Source organism: Ctenopharyngodon idella, chromosome 7 (assembly GCF_019924925.1).
Source record: "Ctenopharyngodon idella isolate HZGC_01 chromosome 7, HZGC01, whole genome shotgun sequence".
Lineage (NCBI taxonomy): Eukaryota > Metazoa > Chordata > Actinopteri > Cypriniformes > Xenocyprididae > Ctenopharyngodon > Ctenopharyngodon idella.
In genome coordinates this window covers 33,542,369-33,565,581 of record NC_067226.1, presented here as the reverse complement: position 1 = coordinate 33,565,581, position 23,213 = coordinate 33,542,369, and the positions used below count along the sequence as shown (strand labels likewise).

At 36.8% G+C, this 23,213-nt stretch overlaps 1 long non-coding RNA gene across 1 annotated transcript in view; it reads left to right on the top strand.

Moving 5' to 3' along the window:
* The first annotated feature begins 2,452 nt into the window (after positions 1-2,452).
* The window catches only part of LOC127516409 (uncharacterized), a 64,048-nt gene continuing 43,287 nt past the window's right edge, over positions 2,453-23,213 (top strand). Inside the window, exons 1-3 of the long non-coding RNA XR_007930984.1 lie at positions 2,453-3,391; positions 3,591-3,794; positions 20,921-21,012. This is a non-coding gene — a long non-coding RNA (uncharacterized LOC127516409). The remainder of the gene's footprint in view (positions 3,392-3,590; positions 3,795-20,920; positions 21,013-23,213) is intronic.

Sequence of the window (23,213 nt, the reverse complement as noted above, 5' to 3'; positions counted from 1 at the left end):
TCAATGGACATACTGGATTTTTTTTGGTGATGTGCCTAAAAATGTCTTCATTTTAATGTTTTCGACCATCAATATATTGCAATATTGAATAAATCTAATTATAATTGCATTAAGAGGGTGCATGTGAGGAAAAGACCATTTTTTTTAGCAATCTTTCTGCTCTGCACTCCTTTAGATCTCTAGGTGGATGTGTTTTTATTAGCTACAGCCTACAGCACACTAAATTATGTGATAAAAATTTGGTGCATGAGCATTGTGCAGTCCTATTGTTACAAGCGGAAATTAATTAAATTAAATCCAGAGTACAGTTTTAATAGGCCTTTGTTAATGTTCTCTCATTATGTTCATTCTCTTATTCCTTAGAATGCATGTGGACTTTTAAGGCCCGTTCACACCAAGGAAGATAACTGTAAAGATAACTATAATGATAACCAATGTTGGGGAAAGTTACTTTTAAAAGTAATGCATTAAAACATTGCGTTACTCCCTAAAAAAGTAACTAATTAACTAATTAAAGTAACACTTAGTTACTTTTTATGAAAAGTAATGCGTAATAACAACAAAAATGTTATATTTTTGGCAAATGTTAAGGCCCTTTCAGACCAAAAGTGAAAGGAATAAGCCTCAGGCTGAAGGAAGAGGGCACAGCTCAAACAAACCTTTCAGCTGTGCTGCCATTATGGATTAAAAAAAAGAATAGGATACAGGAAAAGGAAGTTTAACACTCTTATTTCTAAATCTAAAGTAATTTTACTTATTAGTACGGTTGAATTGGATCATTGAAAGTCAGCAGCAAAGACACTGGTTATTAAAGTGAGATTAAATACATAAAGTATATTTGTGTAATTTATTATAGTTAATTATTACAAGTTTGTGTAAAATTCTGAGATTGAGTTCCAATTTTTTTATTTATTTTGAGGAATACTGAATGTTTTTGTGCAAGTGAGATAAGTAAATGCATGTTCACATTTAGTCTAAAACTACAATAACCATCATGTTCACACAGCGCACACAACACCTCTGCACTTCCTTTCTCGGATGATAATGTCTGTTTATTATAAGTGCACGTTGAGTTTTGTCTCAAGCTCTTTAAAGCAGGATGGATTCTGATTGGCTGTCATTGTTCATCATTCATCAGCTGGAAAATAAAATGGCTCTGAACATGATTCCAACAATATCGTTCCTCCGTGTTGTTATCATTATAGTCGTGATGAAGACTCCGCTCTTATTTTATTTTTAGAACTTTATCTTTATCATTATCATTATAGTTATCGCTCTTGGTGTGAACGGGTCTTTACATCAGTTAATATCAGGATTTATACATACATAGCATAATGCAAAAAGGTACAAGTCGTCCAAAAATACCTTTGAAAGCACTGATGTCATCATTTATTAGAATCATATGTATTGAGCCATTTTGTTGTATTTTTTTTTTTCCACAGCCGACCGTCTATCTTGAGCCCTGAAACAAACGACAAATTACAGTCCCAGAGGTCAGGTTTCAATTTGACATTTAACCCAATAAAACAAATCAATGAGGCGTATTGATCGCATTTGAGCTGTGCTGAAACAGTAACGTAAACTGACCCCTTCCCAAACATAGCGTCAGTTATCATTCCAATCTTATTATGATATCAGTTATCATGCCAAGAAGAGTAAAATCAAGCTGAATGACAAACATATTTAGAACCATCATCTACTATAAATTCAGTTAGGAAACAATGATTACTATTACTTTCTTTATATTGGTTGTTCTTTTTGTTGTAGTTTCTAATTATTTGATAAGACATTCCCACATCTGTCAAAAAATATAAATATATGTTGGTGGGTAGGACCAACCACAGGTCAAATTGAAGGTCACTCACAATCATACAAATCCATTCGTCATTTTACTTTACCATAGTCCCATAGAGATTGGTCTTTATGAGAGGACAGTCCTAAAAAGAGAAAAGTCAAGACAAGTCAAATTTATTATCCCAAAGAGGAAATTTGGATTGCAGGTAGAGTGTGTAGTTTAACCATTGCTATAACTCTAAAAGACAATCAAGCCTGGCCAAAGTGAATCGTTTGGGTTGTGATATAACCAATGTCAATTCAAAAAGTAATTGCATGCCCCTTTGTAAATCCTACAAAGTTTTATCTGGTTTGCAGTAATGCAGTTCACATTATCAAAGACCTTGCAGTGCAGATGGAAGGACACTGGGATCTATCTTTTGGGTAGAGTACAATGAGAAAAGTTGGTAAAAAGAGACGTTTACTAAAGTCTATTGATAAGAACACAATGCCATGCTACATGGTCATAAAACTACAGAAGTGAACAGACCCGAGTCAGGTTAGACGGCATATTGAATTTAACGTTTTGTCGTCTGCGGTTTTAAATGCTCAACGGTCTTAAAGCTGGATGGATGCTGATTGGCTGTCAATGTTTTTATAGTTTATCGGCTATCAAAAATCGTTCAAAAAGTGGTTCCAACAACGTCAGTCCTCTGTGTTGTTATCGTTGTGGACTTTATTTTTAATTTATAACAACTTTTAAAACTAAATCTTATGGCTACTGTTATTATTATCATCCTTGGTATAAATGGGCCTTTACAGTCTTTACAATGACACTGTATAAAGGTCCTAGATTATATACTTTTCACAGCACACATCTTTCAAAACTGTTTTATGGAGTTTGTCAACAGGTTTTTTTTGTTTTTTTTTTTCATTTGAAAAGACATTTTGTTAGTTGAACAATTAATATGTTGTTAAACAATCACTGATCTATATAAATATATAGATAATATATAGATCAGTGGGTACAATCCACTGAACGCACTGCTCTCATTTTCATTCCTGTCAAAACTACCCTGACTAACTTAGGGTTATACAGTCACTATTTTACCACTGGAAACAACGTTTAAAGAATGCATAAACACTATTTATATGCATATATATATTATTTTTTTTTTTTCTCTGTAGAAGCCAGACTAAAAGAGAAGATCCCAGGTTTACATTCAAGTGAGATAAAACGGAGAAAAAGTATAGTAAAATTAGATATATGCTAATTTATTTAAATAAATTGAGCCTGCGTCAACAATGCAGTTCCAAAACAACCAATCAAAGAGAAAGAATGTCACTGCAGGTGTCAAACGACCAATCAAATGAAAGACATAATAAAACCGCTTTATGGAGCAAATAGTAAAAAAAAAAAAATTTCCCAGATTCCCTCAAAGTTTTCAAGAAATAATTTCAACATAAAACAGACAACAAATGAAATTATATTATTTGTTCACGAAACGTTCCGTTTTTTCCCCATTTGAGCGATGTTGACAACACAGAGATCACCGATAAATAACGCATTAACGAAGAGCACACAAACTGTTCCTTTGGCTTATTTATAGAGTATTTGGTGAGTTTTATTCTATTTTGTATTCAAAATATGTATCATTTTGTGGAATGTTTGAATAGTGCCGTTGCCGTTTTTGGGCCAGTGAGACCAAGTAACTACTTGTAAGCTTGACCTGCAATTTTGGTGGAACTGACTCTATATAGTTTTTTTGAAGTCAAAACAAAATATAATAATCCAAAACGATATATCCTCTGTTTAGGACTGTCATACACAGATCGGGATTTCCCGTTAGAGATTTCGACTCGTTCACTTGCCTGGAATCTCCGTTCACGACCATGATCGCGATCACTCAAGATGGCGAGGCTTCTTGCACGTGGAGGACAGACGAAACACCGGAACGGATTACGTTACTGCAGGAGTCATCAGGATGATTCCCCTCAGAAGACGTTTAGTGTCTGAACTGGTAAGAAGTATTTCCTTTTCTTGGCGTTTCTTAAAGGTTTGATCTGAATTGAACTGACAAAGCAAGTTAAGATGTTTTTTAATAATTAACGGACATAGGGACATATCTAAAAAAAAAGATTCATGCTAACAGATTTGTGAGATTTATGGTCACAAGCTGAGTCTGATGGTTGATTGGGCACAATATTAACTTACATAGTTTTGTGCAAATGAACAGCGACACGATGAGGCGACTACCAAAGTACACTTTGATCCGCACTGATTTAAAGGGTTAGTTCACCCAAAAATGAAAATAATGTCATTAATTACTCACCCTCATGCCGTTCCACACCCGTAAGACCTTTGTTCATCTTCGGAACACAAATTAGGATATTTTTGTTGAAATCCGATGGCTCAGTGAGGCCTGCATAGCCAGCAATGACATTTCCTCTCTCAAGATCCATTAATGTACTAAAAACATATTTAAATCAGTTCATGTGAGTACAGTGGTTCAATATTAATATTATTAAGCGACTAGAATATGTTTGGTGCGGCAAAAAAAAATTATAAAAAATAACGACTTACAGGTGCTGGTCATATAATTATAATATCATCAAAAAGTTGATTTATTTCACTAATTCCATTCAAAAAGTGAAACTTGTATATTATATTCATTCATTACACACAGACTGATATATTTCAAATGTTTATTTCTTTTAATTTTGATGATTATAACAACTAACAACTAAGGAAAATCCCAAATTCAGTATCTCAGAAAATTAGAATATTACTTAAGACCAATACAAAGAAAGGATTTTTAGAAATCTTGGCCAACTGAAAAGTATGAACATGAAAAGTATGAGCATGTACAGCACTCAATACTTAGTTGGGGCTCCTTTTGCCTGAATTACTGCAGCAATGCGGCGTTGCATGGAGTCGATCAGTCTGTGGCACTGCTCAGGTGTTATAAGAGCCCAGGTTGCTCTGATAGTGGCCTTCAGCTCTTCTGCATTGTTGGGTCTGGCATATTGCATCTTCCTCTTTACAATACCCCATAGATTTTCTATGGGGTTAAGGTCAGGCGAGTTTGCTGGCCAATTAAAAACAGGGATACCATGGTCCTTAAACCAGGTACTGGTAGCTTTGGCACTGTGTGCAGATGCCAAGTCCTGTTGGAAAATGAAATCTGCATCTCCATAAAGTTGGTCAGCAGCAAGAAGCATGAAGTGCTCTAAAACTTCCTGGTATGCATTGACCTTGGACCTCAGAAAACACAGTGGACCAACACCAGCAGATGACATGGCACCCCAAACCACCACTGACTGTGGAAACTTTACACTGGACCTCAAGCAACGTGGATTGTGTGCCTCTCCTCTCTTCCTCCAGACTCTGGGACCCTGATTTCCAAAGGAAATGCAAAATTTACTTTCATCAGAGAACATAACTTTGGACCACTCAGCAGCAGTCCAGTCCTTTTTGTCTTTAGCCAAGGCGAGACGCTTCTGACGCTGTCTGTTGTTCAAGAGTGGCTTGACACAAGGAATGCGACAGCTGAAACCCATGTCTTGCATACGTCTGTGCGTAGTGGTTCTTGAAGCACTGACTCCAGCTGCAGTCCACTCTTTGTGAATCTCCCCCACATTTTTGAATGGGTTTTGTTTCACGATCCTCTCCAGAGTGCGGTTATCCCTATTGCTTATACACTTTTTTCTACCAGATCTTTTCCTTCCCTTCGCCTCTCTATTAATGTGCTTGGACAGCTTGAACAGCCAGCCTCTTTTGCAATGACCTTTTGTGTCTTGCCCTCCTTGTGCAAGGTGTCAATGGTCGTCTTTTGGACAACTGTCAAGTCAGTAGTCTTCCCCATGATTGTGTAGCCTATAGAACTAGACTGAGAGACCATTTAAAGGCCTTTGCAGGTGTTTTGAGTTAATTAGCTAATTAGATTGTGGCACCAGGTGTCTTCAATATTGAACCTTTTCACAATATTCTAATTTTCTGAGATACTGAATTTGGGATTTTCCTTAGTTGTCAGTTATAATCATCAAAATTAAAAGAAATAAACATTTGAAATATATCAGTCTGTTTGTAATGAATGAATATAATATACAAGTTTCACTTTTTGAATGGAATTAGTGAAATAAATCAACTTTTTGATGATATTCTAATTATATGACCAGCACCTGTATATAGTGATGGTCGATTTCAAAACACTGCTTCATTAAGCTTCGGAGCGTTATGAATCTTTTGTGTCGAATCATGATTCGGATCGCGTGTCAAACCGCCAAACCAGGGATTGTATATTATAGGGAGATGAGAGGGTCTGTATCTCTCCCAATGAAATTATTTACTGTAAATATGTTGAAGATTAGCAAACATGCTGTCGATTAATTAAATGATTAGCTATTTCCCCACAAAAGCTGTTTAATCAGCATAGTGAAGCCTCTCATCCATTGACATCTATTCAAAAAACAGCCTCTGGTCTCCTTCCCTGCGTACCGCCAGAGGCGGAGCGTTAGCATTAGCCGTTACGCTTTTTTGGCTAAAGGTTGCAGGCTTGCCTTCCAATGGCTTTGGCCAAACTGCTGAAATCACGTGACTTTGGCGCTCCGAACCGCTGATTCGACACAAAAGATTCATAACGCTCCAAAGCTTCATGAAGCAGTGTTTTGAAATCGGCCATCACTATGTAAGTCGGTATTTTGTTTTATTTGTGCACCAAAAATATTCTCGTTGCTTTATAATATTAATATTGAACCACTGTACTCACAACAACTGATTTAAATATGTTTTTAGTACATTAATAGATCTTGAGAGAGGAAATGTCATTGCTGGCTACGCAGGCCTCACTGAGCCATCGGATTTCAACAAAAATATCTTAATTTGCGTTCCGAAGATTAACGGGTGAGTAATAAATGACATTATTTTCATTTTTCATTTTTAAATAATATAAATAAATACAAACCCGATTCCACTGTACAAATTGTGAATAAAAAAAGGAATGCAATAATTTACAAATCTCATAAACTTATATTTTATTCACAATAGAATATAGATAACATATCAAATGTTGAAAGTGAGACATTTTGAAATGTCATGCCAAATATTGGCTCATTTTGGATTTCATGAGAGCTACACATTCCAAAAAAGTTAGGACAGGTAGCAATAAGAGGCCGGAAAAGTTAAATGTACATATAAGGAATAGCTGGAGGACCAATTTGCAACTTATTAGGTCAATTGGCAACATGATTGGGTATAAAAAGAGCCTCTCAGAGTGGCAGTGTCTCTCAGAAGTCAAGATGGGCAGAGGATCACCAATTCTCCCAATGCTGCGGCGAAAAATAGTGGAGCAATATCAGAAAGGAGTTTCTCAGAGAAAAATTGCAAAGAGTTTGAAGTTATCATCATCTACAGTGCATAATATCATCCAAAGATTCAGAGAATCTGGAACAATCTCTGTGCGTAAGGGTCAAGGCCGGAAAACCATACTGGATACCCGTGATCTTCGGGCCCTTAGACGGCACTGCATCACATACAGGAATGCTACTGTAATGGAAATCACAGCATGGGCTCAGGAATACTTCCAGAAGACATTGTCGGTGAACACAATCCACCGTGCCATTCGCCGTTGCCGGCTAAAACTCTATAGGTCAAAAAAGAAGCCATATCTAAACATGATCCAGAAGCGCAGGCGTTTTCTCTGGGCCAAGGCTCATTTAAAATGGACTGTGGCAAAGTGGAAAACTATTCTGTGGTCAGACGAATCAAAATTTGAAGTTCTTTTTGGAAAACTGGGACGCCATGTCATCCGGACTAAAGAGGACAAGGACAACCCAAGATGTTATCAGCGCTCAGTTCAGAAGCCTGCATATCTGATGGTATGGGGTTGCATGAGTGCGTGTGGCATGGGCAGCTTACACATCTGGAAAGGCACCATCAATGCTGAAAGGTATATCCAAGTTCTAGAACAACATATGCTCCCATCCAGACATCGTTTCTTTCAGGGAAGACCTTGCATTTTCCAACACGACAATGCCAGACCACATACTGCATCAATTACAACATCATGGCTGCGTAGAAGAAGGATCCGGGTACTGAAATGGCCAGCCTGCAGTCCAGATCTTTCACCCATAGAAAACATTTGGCGCATCATAAAGAGGAAGATGCGACAAAGAAGACCTAAGATGCCATGAAATTTAAAATTTAAAAAAAAAAATATTTTTCCCTTAAAATGATACATTTTCTCAGTTTAAACATTTGATATGTCATCTATGTTGTATTCTGAATAAAATATTGAAATTTGAAACTTCCATATCATTGCATTCCTTTTTTTATTCACAATTTATACAGTGTCCCAACTTTTTTGGAATCGGGTTTGTATATAAATAAAATAATATTAAATATTTTAAATATTTAATTTAAAAAAAAGCATGTTTAATTGTTAATCTATTTGTTGCTAGTGGCACAGAATTATACACAGCCTTTGAATTTATATTATCTACCTATGGTATTTATCCAAAATTATTCTTAATCTTACATGGGATCAAGGATAGTCGTCATCACAACTCACAACATTGTTGAGAAACCTTCTCTTAATGACTTTAAGCAGTAATTGTTTAGGTGTTTTCGATCCTCTGAGTTCTAAAGAGAAACAGAGTGCTGATAGATAAGATGACATGCTGCTAGTATCTCTTGTCAACGCTTCAAAGGGTACAAAAATGAAAACAATATTTTCAATTAACTTCTGTGTAGCAGTCTGGGGTTGTCATAATCTGCTGTGTAATCGATTGATGAATGTTTTATTCCAGCAGAGAGTTAAGTGTGTTGTAAGTGCTATTTCAGCATGACCAAAATCTAAACTGTAGAAGCTGTATTTATTATTGACACACATCAATTGTTTTTGATTAAAATACTTTTTAAGCACACAACTTCTATATAAGATGCATATTTTTATTTTTTTTATTTATTTATTTATTTTTTAAATCTAAATATTTCTGAAGCCTGGCATCAAAAACATGTGGGTGCAGTTTTCTGTGAAACCATTGACTGGCACTGTCGCCAACTAATTCTCAGGAGAAGTTGCTAGAGGCAGGCCGATTTGTTCCTAAAAGATATATAAGATAGTATGCTAATATCCTTTCCGAACTTTGCCTGTCTTTTTTGGACTTGAATCCAGATCATTTTAATAGGTTTACTTGATTCGATTGGACATCAGGTCAGATGAACAACGATACAACCTGTTTCTAATAAATCATTATTGGATCTATCTTCTGTGTTCTCATCTTGTTCTGGAGGTTTAGTGGAAGACTTTTCCCTTTATTGTGTCCTACCTCTGGGGACTTTAACTGTAAATATTTTAATAGTACTATTGGCATACATCTCTTCTGAGTGGTCAGATGTTTAGTAGGAGGAATATAGAGATTAAATAAGATTTATGACTTAAATTTAGAACTTGTGCACAGAAAATAAGGTTCTTTTGCCAGTCCTGATAAGAAGTGACGTGACGAACCTGTTGAATGAATAGAGCGCTGCTGACACCTAGTGGACATAAATTAAGATTGCATTGTTGATGGCTCTATGCCAGTTCATTTCACAGTAAATACTTGTTCTATAATGTGCATATGCATCACAGATTTGTTCATTATATAAAGTAAGCCATAGCAGTGCATTAAGAAACGACATGCATTTACTTTTTAAAGGAGCACTTTAATTCACAATAGTACAGTCTGAGAGCAATAAAATAATAATAAAAGGCCTTCATAGGCTGTCTCCATATGTCTGCAAAGAACACTGTGTTGAAGTATGGGGATGCAGTATTAGAAACTGCTAAATAAATGAGACATCTATAATCTTATTGTTTCCACTTTCCATTGCATTTTGACTGTTGATCAATACAGTACAAAAAAAAAGTTAATTATGTTGTGAATTTTTGCATAAATCAAAGAGAATATGAGAGTCTCAAGGCTAAAAGCGGCTGCATTAAATATTGAGCTGGTTTGATGTACACATTCAGTATGAAGTGCAGATCCCTTTTGCTGCTGTGAGGCTGTAGGCGGCTGGGAGACAGACATGAAAGGGTTGTCATATGAAAGGAAAGCAGACGTGAACTTCCTGTGAACTTGTCTAATTTTTTTGAGTATACTGGAGTCAACTGAGAGAGCAGCTCTACAACCATTGCTGCTGCTAAGACAAGTTTTATTTTTCTGCCACTTTTTTTTTTTTTTTTTGATAAGTAGGCGGAGTGACCTTATTAAGTCCATGTACTACACAAGCTCACCGTTTTGTTGTTTTGAATTTTAAGGACAAAAAACATGAAAGAAATTAGTTTTACAGAAAGTATGCACATTTCTTACTATCATATTATTATTGTATATTTATTTATTTATTTGGAGCCAATTATATGCTTAGTTATTTAGGATTATGTACTGCCTAACAGTCACTTTTCTGTAAATTTTGATGATGTAATTGTCTGAATATTGGTAAGAATGCTAAATTTCAGATACCATGTTAATAAGTCAAATGTGAGTGTTTAGCATGCCTCTTCAGTACTATTTTAGTATTATTAATTTATATACATCATATTATTTATTAATTTTTTTTTATTATTATTATTTTTTTTTTAACATTTTCGGGTTTCATTTTAATTCCAGTTTTAGTTTTAATCACTTTATGTGTATTTGTCATTTTTATTAGATTTTTAAACATTTCTATTTTGCTTTTTTTTTTTTTTTTTTTCAGTTAGTTGCAATATTTCAAATTTTTTAAATGAAAGTTATTCATCTAATATATATATATTTTTTATTTCATCTTAATTTCTATTAACAACAACAATATATAAACATTTTTGAAACTGCGTACAAAATGCATTCTTTTTTCTATGTACTCAACACTTGCTTTCAGTTCCTGAACTTTTAACCCCTTACATTGTAGAGACAATATGGCATGCTAGACAAAAATGACAGGAGCTATCTAAAAATAAGACAACAAGTTTCACAAACGTGAAGCTGATAGGAAGGCTGATATTTTCAGAGAGTGAAAACTCAGACATTTAAAAAAGTACTAAAACAAGAAACATTTACAGAAAGAGAGACTGTAGAGTATAATGTTCCCTGGAAATATAATAATAATTTTGGAAATATTGCAAAAATGCTGATATGTAATTTCATATATCTGTAATCTATACTGTATAATATAGAGATCAGTGGGGAAAAAAGTCTGTATTGAATTATAATTAATTACTTTGCAAGTAATTTCAATTTGACATGCTATATTTCGATTATTTTAAAGGTGATGTATGGAACAGCTGGTAGAAGTGTCTAATCACTCAACTTTATAATCCCTCATGGTTTGCTTTATGTAACACGTATCAACAAATTCTTTTCATTTAGTTTTTTTTTTTTTTTTTTAGTTGTTGTTGTTTAGGCTACTTCTGTGTTATTTTACCGTGTGTGTCTTGAATGTATGACACATCACAATAACTGATGCCTAAATCGGATGTCCAAAGAGATGGTCCTCACTGCAGAACACGAGATCCAGGGGGCGAGGTTGGATCCAGATCCAACTCCTCCCACTTTACGTATCCCTAAACCTACCCGTCTCTGCCCCCTGGATCTCATGTTCTGCAATGAGGGGCTACTGGGTTCGAATTTCCCATCAGGCAGCATAAGAACAGGTAAGTTGGTCCTGTCAGTTGGACCATCAGTTGGTCCTGTGGTACAGCGCCCTCTGGTGGTGCAATCTAGGACTGGGTATCAGATTTCCCTATTTGAAACTCATTCACAAGCTTTTCATAGACTTTTCTCTCTAAAAATGCTGTAAAATATATTGAAGGATTCATTAAAACCCTCTTAAAGAATTAGTTCACATTAGAATGAAAATTATCCCAAGCTTTACTCACCCTCAAGCCATCCTAGGTGTATATGACTTTATTCTTTCTGATGAACACAATCGGAGTTATATTAATAAATATCCTGACGCATCCGAGCTTTATAATGGCAGTGAAGCAACGAGTCTGAAGCTTATAAAAGTGCATCCATCCATCATAAACATACTCCACACGGCTCCAGGGGGTTAGTAATGGCCTTCTGATGCGAAGCGATGCGTTTGTGTAAGAAATATATCCATATTTGGCGGAAGCTAGATACTTTATAACTTGTTAAATATGGATATTTTTCTTACACAAACGCATCGCTTCGCATCAGAAGGATGCGTCAGGATTTTTATTAATATACAATTGTGTTCACCAGAAAGAAGAAGGTCATATACATCTATAGGATGGCTTGAGGGTGAGTAAATCTGAGGGTAATTTCATTGTAAAGTGAACTAATCCTTTAAGAGTAATGTCTCATGCAGGAGTTGTGCTACACTGATCATGCTTTGTGTTTTTGATTCCCTAAAAAGAACTGGCTCATAAGTTGTCATTTATTTGTAAATCAGAATATAGTTTTCATATTGTGCATTTTTGTGTGTGTGTGTGTGTGTGTGTGCGTCATTTTTATTAATATTGTGTTTATAGATATTATATTAGCCCAGTAGTGAAATTAAACTTTGATGACTTGATCAAAGGTTACTTGGCTTGAAAAGTTTGAGGATCATTGGGTTAGACAGACCATAAAATTAAGGAAAAAATCCAGATAGATCTTATAGGTTCATTTAAGAATCGAGACAAAGCAGGAAAGAATGACTTTTGGAAGAAATTACAACTCTGAAATGAAATGAAATGAATGGCACAGCAATAGTCATAATATTCATTCTCTGTGATCCAGAGCTTTAGATTGTAGAGTTTAATTTGTTATTGTACTGAAAGAATTTGCCTTCTTTCAAAGTAGTTTTTGTCTAAAAGTCAATGTTTGCTTCTCTCTTTGTATCAGATTTTTCTGCATGTATTTGCATTGCACTCAATGCGTTTATTCTCTCGTAATCGATAAGCATCTGTGCACAAATGCAATTTTTTTTTCCCTGTACGTCAAAGCACAAGTGTGAGCGCATATGCACATTAAGCTTGATGAACCCAAGCTCTCTTTGTTAAAATAACAAGCCTGAAGTCAGTTCTGTATCTACATCAACAGAGGGTTTGTTCTTTTCAAAAGACCTTCATACAGCAGCAAACAGCTGATTTATGTTTGCTAATCGCATTGGTCACCTAACCAGCTAAATGAATTTTATCAATTTCCTACAGATGTTCACCTAATGTGATTCTTGATTCTGCTAAAGCAGTCGACTGTGCCTTCAGTGCTTTTTATGACTCTGAAATAGGGTCTTATTTTCCTAGCTGCAAAGGCTCTTTTGCATGCTTCACAAATCTAAGTAAAAGTAAGGAGATTTAGCACTAATCTGGAATTATATAATCAACCCGGTATAAATGAAAAACCTGGGCACTGTGATGCCTAACCTAAAACTGTAGGTGTACAGAAAGGCACGATGAAGATAACTTGAACAAAGCAGTGTTTTGGAACGCACCCTGCAGGCCGTCGATGAGTCTTTGTTTTGATGCATAGATTCATTTTGTGCTTCTTTTTGCATTCATTAGATACCTCATATTTTATTAGTGGTGCTCGCTAAGGGTTTTTCAAAATACCTAAGCCTAATTGTTAAACTTTTGCATGCAACTTGCTATAGACATAAATAATGCTTGAGGAAAGATGAGCTACTACTTTAAACGATCAGATTTAGGATTTATGCCTGGCGGATGATAATACAGTTTAAACGATCCTATTGATTTACACTGAAGTATGTTTTTACACAGATTTTTTATGGATATTAAATGAATATTCTCAGTTCAAATTCATTTTGATTTATCCCTGCTTTTCTTTAAAGGGGAACTATTATGCAAAATTCACTTTTACATGGTGTTTGAACATAAATGTGTGTACACAACCAAACTATAATGGTAAAAATCCACCCACTCCCCATAAATCATAAGCAGTGTCTCAGAATAAGCTGTTTGCAGTTTCTATGCGATGTGACATCACATTGCACAGGCCCCGCCCACGACTGACGGACTCTGCCCTATTAGCATAGACCCCGCCCTCAGTGAGCTGTACACACTCGGCCATGTTTATCTCCTCACCAGATCATTTAACAGCAGCATTCAAGCAAGAAATGTATTCTTATTAAAGCTACTAAAGTTATTCAGTCAAGAGCAGTGAGTGATTTTCTGTTTCTCTTTTGTTGTTTGGTTCATATTAACAGCATATACAGCAGTAGATACTGTATATTACACTGCTGTCACTTTAATACATAGAGTAAAATATACACATGCGATTTCTTTACTTGCTGTTTACATTCAGACATAACCGACTGTGTTAGTGAACTTTGTTTTTGACGTAACCTTGTGTGTATTTGACAGTTTAACAGCAATAAGACATGAAAGAGAAGTTAGTTTAATGCGTGCAATGCGCTGCGCGGACAGACAGCTTTCTGTGCACGTGCTTCGGATGTGTGCGCTCAGAAAACCATATATCAGAAGTTTAGACTGGTACGGCTTTAAAACGCATGCAGATAATTATCTTTCATGATGATGAAGGACTGCAATGTCACATGAGCGTGACCACGATAGAGATGATAATCAAAACCAAACAGATGTTTTAGTTTTTGGCAGAGTATCTGAGGCACGATCTGTACAGGCTCCGCCCTCTTCTGGAAAGCGGGGTGGGGAGCAGCAGCTCATTTGCATTTAAAAATACACACACGGAAACAGCATGTTTTTCCTTCCCCTCAAAGATGGGCATTTACAACATGGTATAATAAATGATCTGTGGGGTATTTTGAGCTGAAACTTCACAGACACATTCTGGGGACACCTGAGACTTATGGCGCTTTTCCACTGCATGATACGGTTCGGTACGGCTTGACACGGCTCACTTTTTGGTGCTTTTCCACTGCGTGGGGTGGCTCGGTATGGAACGGTACAGTTTGCTTAAATAGTACCACCTAGGAGGTTCAAGTGTACCGTACCGATACTAAATGTGACGTGTAAACACTGCAGATCACTGATTGGTCAGAAAGAATCGTCACTACAAGTGTCATTGGATTTGAAACACGAGACACCAAACCTGCTAGATTTAAATAGTCAGTAACAGCCACCGCAGTATCATTTGTTCACGAAACGACTTGCTTTAAACGACTGTCGCACACAACTTGACTAAGAAACGGCTGTATCGTGGTCAGTAGATGAGGTGCAGACTTGTTGGTAGATGAGGAGCGGATCCACGGCAGTAGAGGCAGCGCCACCCACTTTGAAGCGGTACTAAACCACAGTGGAAAAGCAAACTAAAAGTAAAGCGAGCCGAGCCGAGTAGTAACACGCAGTGGAAAAGCGTCATTACATTACATCTTGTAAAAAGGGGCATAATAGTTCCCCTTTAAAGAAAGTTTTTTTTTTTTTTTTTTTTTTTTTTTTTAAATCGTAAACTTTAAAATACTCAGTGTTTGTATAGTATCACCACAAGATGTAAACAACAGTACTTTTTCTATTTAAAGTTATAAATGTACAATTTTACAACTTGCCATGACAATGCAATGCCTAAAACCCTAAATGACTATAAAAATGATGACTTTACAGCTCAAATAACACACGTTTTAACAGAAAAATGTATGTAATATAATCTCATTTCTGTTTTAAAATCCTCCAAAAATCCTTTCCATTTTCTTTCTATTGTAAGTGCCTCACTGTGATCTCCAGTTTTCAAAGCAAATGAGCGACAAGTCAAAACAAAACATTTTTTTTGTAGTAATTAATATTCCACAAATGCTGCCAGTTCAGTTTAACTTGTACAAAACCAGAATATTCTTTAAGCTTGGATAGGACCACCTGCAAATATCATATATGCACAATTCTATTGTAGAGAGTCGGATAAAGACAAAAAAAGATGTTTAAAAAAATCTTTAAGTTGAGTTTACTTGATTGACCAAACCAACACTAAAATATCAGTGAATTTAACTTAATGTATATGAGTTTACAGTACCATTACGATCTGCTTGTTTGTTTTCATGTAACGGAGGTGTTCAAGTGGCCTCGCCTCAACATCTGCAAGGTCTTTTTCCCAGCCTACCTCACCTCATCTCCCCCGGCGCATAATAACAGCTTCATTGCTGGTTTGCAGCAGCCTCTGGATTGTGTCTCTGTGATTTGCAAGTCTCTGGGGGCCTAAACCATAGACTTCCTTTTGACCCCCTTTCCTCTGCCCCTTTAAAACTGCCCCGCCCATGATCCTCAGAATCCATCTACTAAGACTGTCAGACTTAAAGACCCAGCCAAAACAAGCGGCCTCTGTGTCAGAGTCCCAAGTTTTCTTCCTGTGAGCACTTAAGCCCAGATGCACAATATGAGCCTATGTGCTCCACATCTGTATAATGACACACATGGCGATCTGTTATTCTTCCCCATAATGACCAGGACCTCAGATTAGACCTCTAAACATCAGCTACCTCCTTAAAAGGCATTTATTTTCCCTTTAGTCTAGCCGCCACACTGAATTTCAACACTGAGTATGTATTGTTTGCTTTAGGCTTTTACTTCGGGAGTTTTTGCTTTTTTTGTAATGTCACCATGCTATCGCGCGTGTACATGTTGTCTTAGTATGCTTGGGAAACTAAACGCAGCTGTCTAATCTATGAGTGACAGAGATTCTTTGTGAACCGGAGGAATGTGGACACCGGTGGAATGTGAGATCTTCATCTAAACCAAACCAATAACAAAATAGCAAAGAGGTTTGAGTGCCGTTAGTGAAATATGTTTTAAACAATATTCATGTAATACATTTTAAATGGCATCAAAGTAAACAACAGGACAGTTTCATCATCTCCAGGATTTAATAGTACTGGTCCAATTGGGTCAGTAGTTGTGGTTTGTACTTGCTCTGTTAACATTTTCAACACCCCCCTCACAAATGGTGTGTGTGTGTGTGTGTATTTAATGTAAGTTTTAATTACATACATTATTTTAATCTTTATAATCATGACTTCATGACTATTCATAGTAATTTTTGCATTTTTTGACAGCCTCATCATTGAATAACAGTATCAAATCAGCATATTAGAATGATTTCTGAAGGATCATGTGACACTGTAATAAATGAATAAATGAAAAAAATTTATTGAACATATTTACCAAATTAAAATTAATTGGATGCAAAAAAGAAATAACTACAGTATGTTATTTCATGTTATTATGATCAACAAAATGTTTATATTTATTTGTATATGATACATTTTATATATAGAAATTTATATAAATTTCCCAAAATTTCCAATTAATTCCCATAAATTCCTGTTAAGCTTCCAAATTGGAATATTTCCAAAATTCCCCAGGTTAAGTTCCCTTGGAAAGTTTCCGGAAATTTACCAGAAACTTTCCGACCCTTTGCACCCCTAATAATAAATAAATGATGAATAATTAATAAATGTAATTGTTTTAATAATTCTTTCTTATAAAAAGAAAATATGAAACAAGCTGAGAATTCTATAACTTCTAACTCTATAAACAGTTTTTTTTTTTTTTTTGGAAATGAATGGCAAACAATGTAAAACTACTGATTGGGTTGTAGTCTTCAGTACTATGTTAGCAGGAAACCGAATTTTGCAAAAGTTTGCAAGAAATTACAAACAGAGTATAATTATAAAACAATTAACTGGCCTTAAACCCCTTGTTGTTGAACCCTGATTTCTTGGCCTTTACAAAAAAAAAATCATGCTTGTATTCTTAGCAAGCCCGTTTGACTGCTTGCATCTACATTTTCTGAAGAGTTGTCTTAACAATGATGTAATGAATAACAATAACACGTGCTTTTTATATTTTTGCCACTAGGGGGCAGTCTCAACTCTCAAGGTATCAGAAATGTTCCCTAGTCTTTTGTTGGCTTGCTTGTTCTTAAAACATTTCCTCAGTCCTGTCATCTCCACACTTCTTACAACACCCACCTTCTTACATGTCCATTCAAAGAGAGATTCAACTCATGTGAGGGCTGAATGGCTGCTGTGAAATGTAAAAATATAATATCACTTCTGTATTCTTGCCCACTGAAAAAAAATATTATATTTTTTTCTCATTGCTGTGTGTGCCCACACATAATTTTGGGTAGTTATTTGTCTCAAATCTGCAGCCTACATGGTGCAGGTCTGATTCATGAAGAAAGGTTGCGTAACTGTCAAACCAGCATGTTATGAATGATTGTTGTTCATTATGCTGTAGGGGAACTAAATCAGGCTTCTAAAATAGCAAGCTTTTCTGTAATTCAGGAAAAAAGAAAAAATACTAATATACCTGAATGCTGAAATACTGCAGTAGATGCTGAGGAAGCGCTCTGTGATTGTTCTGTAATAATGTTACATTAAGGCAGCGTTAGCAGGCGAGCCGGTTTGGGACTTGAAGTATTTTCTGGCCCATTTAAGACTGGTGATGGAGTTCAGCAGGCCTGCTCTACAGTTAGTCTAGCTGTCCGTGAGGGAGCGGCATGGCCGGCGCTGCCCAGCCAGAGATCAAAGAGCATTATTGATGAAGGTTCCTCTCCCTTCGCCAAGTCTGAGCTGTAATGAGGCCGACTGCAGATTCATGAAGATCCTGTAGGATGGGTTGCATTGACCAGCATCCAGTATGTTAAAAGTGATATTCTGTAAAGAGAAGTTCTATTTAGGTTTGATTTAGTTTGTTTATCGTGATCGTCCTAATAAGAAAAAAACATGCTTAGTACATTGCTTGAATTGTTTATATGACAATTGAGTGGTGATAGACATAAAATGATTGAGGGGATTCAGGCCCTGTTTGCACCTGGTATTAAGATGCGTTTGGGTTGATCAGATCACAAGTGACACTAAATACAGGTGTAAACAGGGTGTAAAATGTTTTGAGCTTGTCCACTTTTGACCAGTTCCAGAGGTAGTTGAAAAAGCATTTGATGCTTTTGTAGTGTAAACGCTCGTGTTTGAACAGCCCCAAAAGACCATCTACTCTCCGCCTACTGTGCTAATGTGTAAACATTATGGGAAGAGCTCTAGCCAGACAGGATTTAAACTTTGTCGGCTGAAGACCCAAGTTTGGTTTGAAGAAGAAAAACGTACCAAGCACAATGTTCTTCACCATTCCTGATCTCTAACACACACTCACAGCGTTCGGCTGGTCTTGTCACAAAACCTTCCTTCCCTTGCATCCTAAGGGGGTGGAGCTAAGATGCGAGGAAAGGAAACGAGGATGTACAAATAAGAAATGAGAAGCACCCACTATGTACACTTCAACGTAAACAATAACGTACATCTGAGTGAACGAGATGGAGGGAAGTTAGCGAGGGAAGGGCATTAAAAATTGGACTTAAACACAACCAAGAAGTGGTTGAAAGTGGACAAAAGAGACGGATTAAAACACCAGGTGTAAACGGGAATGTGTTTCCCTCGTCTACTTGTGATCCGATCAACCAAAACACATCTTACTGTCAGGTGTAAACAGGGCCTAAGACAGCTCAACATGTGTGCTTACCCATATAGGCCAAGTAGATTATAAATGAAGAATTTCTAGAATATGACTGAAGTCGTATTATTTTGATGCTACTGATGGTTTTTGAGACATCGCCTGTCCTTGAGTCTTTTCTTGCTGTACAACACTTCAGAATAACTTTCATTATGAACAACTTGATGAGATACATACACAAAACAGTGTGGTTTCTCAACCACAGCCTTACATTTCTGCCAATTTTAGTAAAAGGTAACATAAATTCAGTTTGTCTGCTTCATGATACAACACGTGGAAAAAATGTACTCCCTCACATTATCCTCTTAGGTCCCACCTGGGACTTCAAAAATGTATAGCAATGTGAAAATGAAATAAAATGTTTAACATTGAAAGGTGAGTTGAGAAACTCACTGATATTATTATATACATGTTTCTTTTAGATAATAGATACAGCAATACCTGCATGCATAATTGTGTATTTTGCGCTCTTTACAGCTGTTTTGCACTGAATTTTCCTTTGGGGCTCTATAAACTACATCAATATATCATTGTGTCTGAGAAAGCATGCACCTGTTTGTGACTCTAAATGTGTTGCATACTATTTTACATGTAGGTCAGGAGTCAGAAGGTGACACTCACTATACAAACAGCCAGAAATCTGGTTCAGTAGTCTTGGGAACAGACCAGGATGGGTAAGAACGGTCCACAGAGTCATCCTCAGTATCTGGAATATCCATTAGTGATGTGCAATTTGGTCATTTTTGCATACTCGACAAATAAATCAGCTGAGTATGCAACAGTTCATTTAATGATTTTATCTATTGAGAATTGATTGGACCGTGTAAGATGGGTGTAACACACCAGACGGTTTGTAGGTGAAAGATTCACAGGCAAAAAGGGTAGGTGTATCAAGTAATTACATTTCGATAAAATCTTGTGAAGATAAACAGTTTTATTTGTAATTATGTGCACCAATAAATCATGCATGATAAGACGAGTAATGTTAAAGTAAGATTTTGATTTCATGTTGACTTTAACATTGTATGTTTGTGATTTTGCACAGCTAGATTTCATGACGGGTGTCTGGCTGTGTCTATTCCTGTCAGCCAACAATTCCCTGCAGTGTCTCTCTTCTTTTTCTCTCCCTCCCTCCCCTGTTTCTCTCTCTATTGTTGAAAGCATGAACAAAAGATAAGCAGAAACAAAGAAGAGCTGTGGAAGCTCAGCAAGCATGTTGCGGTTCACCCCGCCACCCTCTCAAAGTTAGGAATATGGATCAACACATACAAACCAGTCTAGATGACAAACACCTCAGCATCACACAAAAGGGGTCATCGTTTCGGTGAACTGACGCCAAGAACAGTTTAATTGTCTCTCACCCTCACAGACTCCTTAATTCAGTCTAGACGCTGCTCAGCTCTAGCCTGAGGATAAATGTGAATTCTTAACACTGCTTTGGCAAGAGTTACTGTAGATTTTTAGCGAGCGATAACAAATAAAAAGTGAACAAGTGCCGAATAAGTTGAAACGAGGTTCATTTGCTTGTTTTTTTTATTTTGATTGGACAGTCACGAATCAAACAAGGAAAAAAATACTTCAGTTCGATATTTACGATACCCGTAGGGAACTCAATGATTGCAAAGAATACTGTGATTATGTCAATTGATTTCATTTGATTCAATTGAGACTTACTTTCTTCTGTGCAGCACAAAAGATGTTTTGAAGAACGTCGGATAACCCTGAACCCCTCTGACTTATGTATGGAGAAACACAGTTCGGAATGGGCTGCTGGATATTGGTAAAAACTGACATTGTGATATTTTGTTTTTCTATGATATGTATTGCGATACGAAAACAATTTCACCAGATGACTTGAATAGCTCTATTTGGAAAGAATGAATCATTCTAAAATGATTGGGGTTATTTTGTAGGGAAATCTGCATAGCAATAATAACCAAATTGCAAGCATAAATAAATATAATAGGACAAACATAAAAATTAAATAAAAAGTGCTTTATGTTTTTCAGGCAAGTCTAACAGTATTCAGGTAAAGTAATTGAATAATAATAATAAAAAAAAAAAATAACACTGTGTAGTCTTCAGTGTATAAATTAAATATAATTAATCTTTTTTAAAGCTACAAATTGATTTTCTTTTTGTCTTTTGTTGTTTGATTAATATTAATGACAGACAGCAGCAGGAATATTAGGCTGCTGTCACTTTAAGAGCTGATGCACAGATCCAATATAATGATACGCATCCATTTTCTTACTCAAACTTAAGACATAACCGTCTGTGTTTTCAAGGATACTCGCCGAGACAGGCATTTTGACATAATTTTGCTCTTATGTGGCTGTTCAAGCTCAAAAAGGCCGGAAAAAGAACTGAATTCGGTGTTCGCGTGTCCAGTGCACAAGTTCCCATTCGAGTTCTCTTTGGCTGCTTCTTGCGCTTGAATGCTTTAAACTTGTTTCAATTGGCAGGACTTAAAACAAATGCAAATGATAAACTTTCACTCTATAATGGTTAAACTTTGAAATTAATCAAAGTTTGAAATTAATCCATGAATCACATGCGTTCCAAACCGTGGAGCCTGGTCTGTACGGATCAACTACGATCCTTACTTACTTGACGTGACTATCGCAGATGCGCACATCTCAGTGTCACTGCTGAAACTACACCGACCAGGCCTAATATTCCTAATATTGTGTTGGTCCCCCTTTTGCTGCCAAAACAGCCCTGACCCGTCAAGGCATGGACTCCACTAGACCCCTGAAGGTGTGCTGTGGTATCTGACACCAAGATGTTAGCAGCAGATCCTTTAAGTCCAGTGAGTTGCGAGGTGGAGCCTCCATGGATCGGACTTGTTTGTTCAGCACATCCCACAGATGCTCCATTGGATTGAGGTCTGGGGAATTTGGAGGCCAAGTCAACACCTCAAACTCGTTGTTGTGCTCCTCAAACCATTCCTGAACCATTTTTGCTTTGTGGCAGGACGCATTATCCTGCTGAAAGAGGCCACAGCCACCAGGGAATACCGTTTCCATGAAAGGGTGTACATGGTCTACAACAATGCTTAGGTAGGTGGTACGTGTCAAAGTAACATCCACATGGATTGCAGGACCCAAGGTTTCCCAGCAGAACATTGCCCAAAGCATCACACTGCCTCCGCCGGCTTGCCTTTTTCCCCATAGTGCATCCTGGTGCCATGTGTTCCCCAGGCAAGCGACACACACACACTCGGCCATCCACGTGATGTAAAAGAAAACGTGATTCATCAGACCAGGACACCTTCTTCCATTGCTCCGTGGTCCAGTTCTGATGCTCACGTGCCCACTGTTGTCTCTTACGGTGGTGGACAGGGGTCAGCATGGGCACCCTGACTGGTCTACAGCTATGTAGCCCCATACGCAACAAACTGCGATGCACTGTGTATTCTGACACCTTTCTATCAGAACCAGCATTAACTTCTTGAGCAATTTGAGCTACAGTAGCTCGTCTGTTGGATCGGACCACACGGGCCAGCCTTCGCTCCCCGCGTGCATCAATGAACCTTGGCCGCCCATGACCTTGTCGCCGATTTACCACTGTTCCTTCCTTGGACCACTTTTGATAGATACTGATGTTTTCTTTTTGTGTTGTGCCAAAGAAAGAAATTTATACAGTTTTAATACAACATGAGGATTGCAAGCTTTCAGAAATGTGGACAGTTCTGCACGATTTTGTGGAAAAATGTAGTTGTGAAAATGAGTCTTTTTGATTTAGAGGCAAAACCATGTACATCTCAGTACAGCTGTTGATTCACATTATAAGTGATCTTTTAGTGTTCACTCTAGTAGCCTATTATTGATTTATTTAGGTCCAATTATTCATAACCGTTTCTGCCTCTGCCATTGGTTCTCTCACCTGTGTGAATTGTCATTTCTCTTGTTATATGTATCGATCACATAGTGAGAATATGGATGGTTTAGACAAAAAGAGTGCAAGCATTAAGCCTGA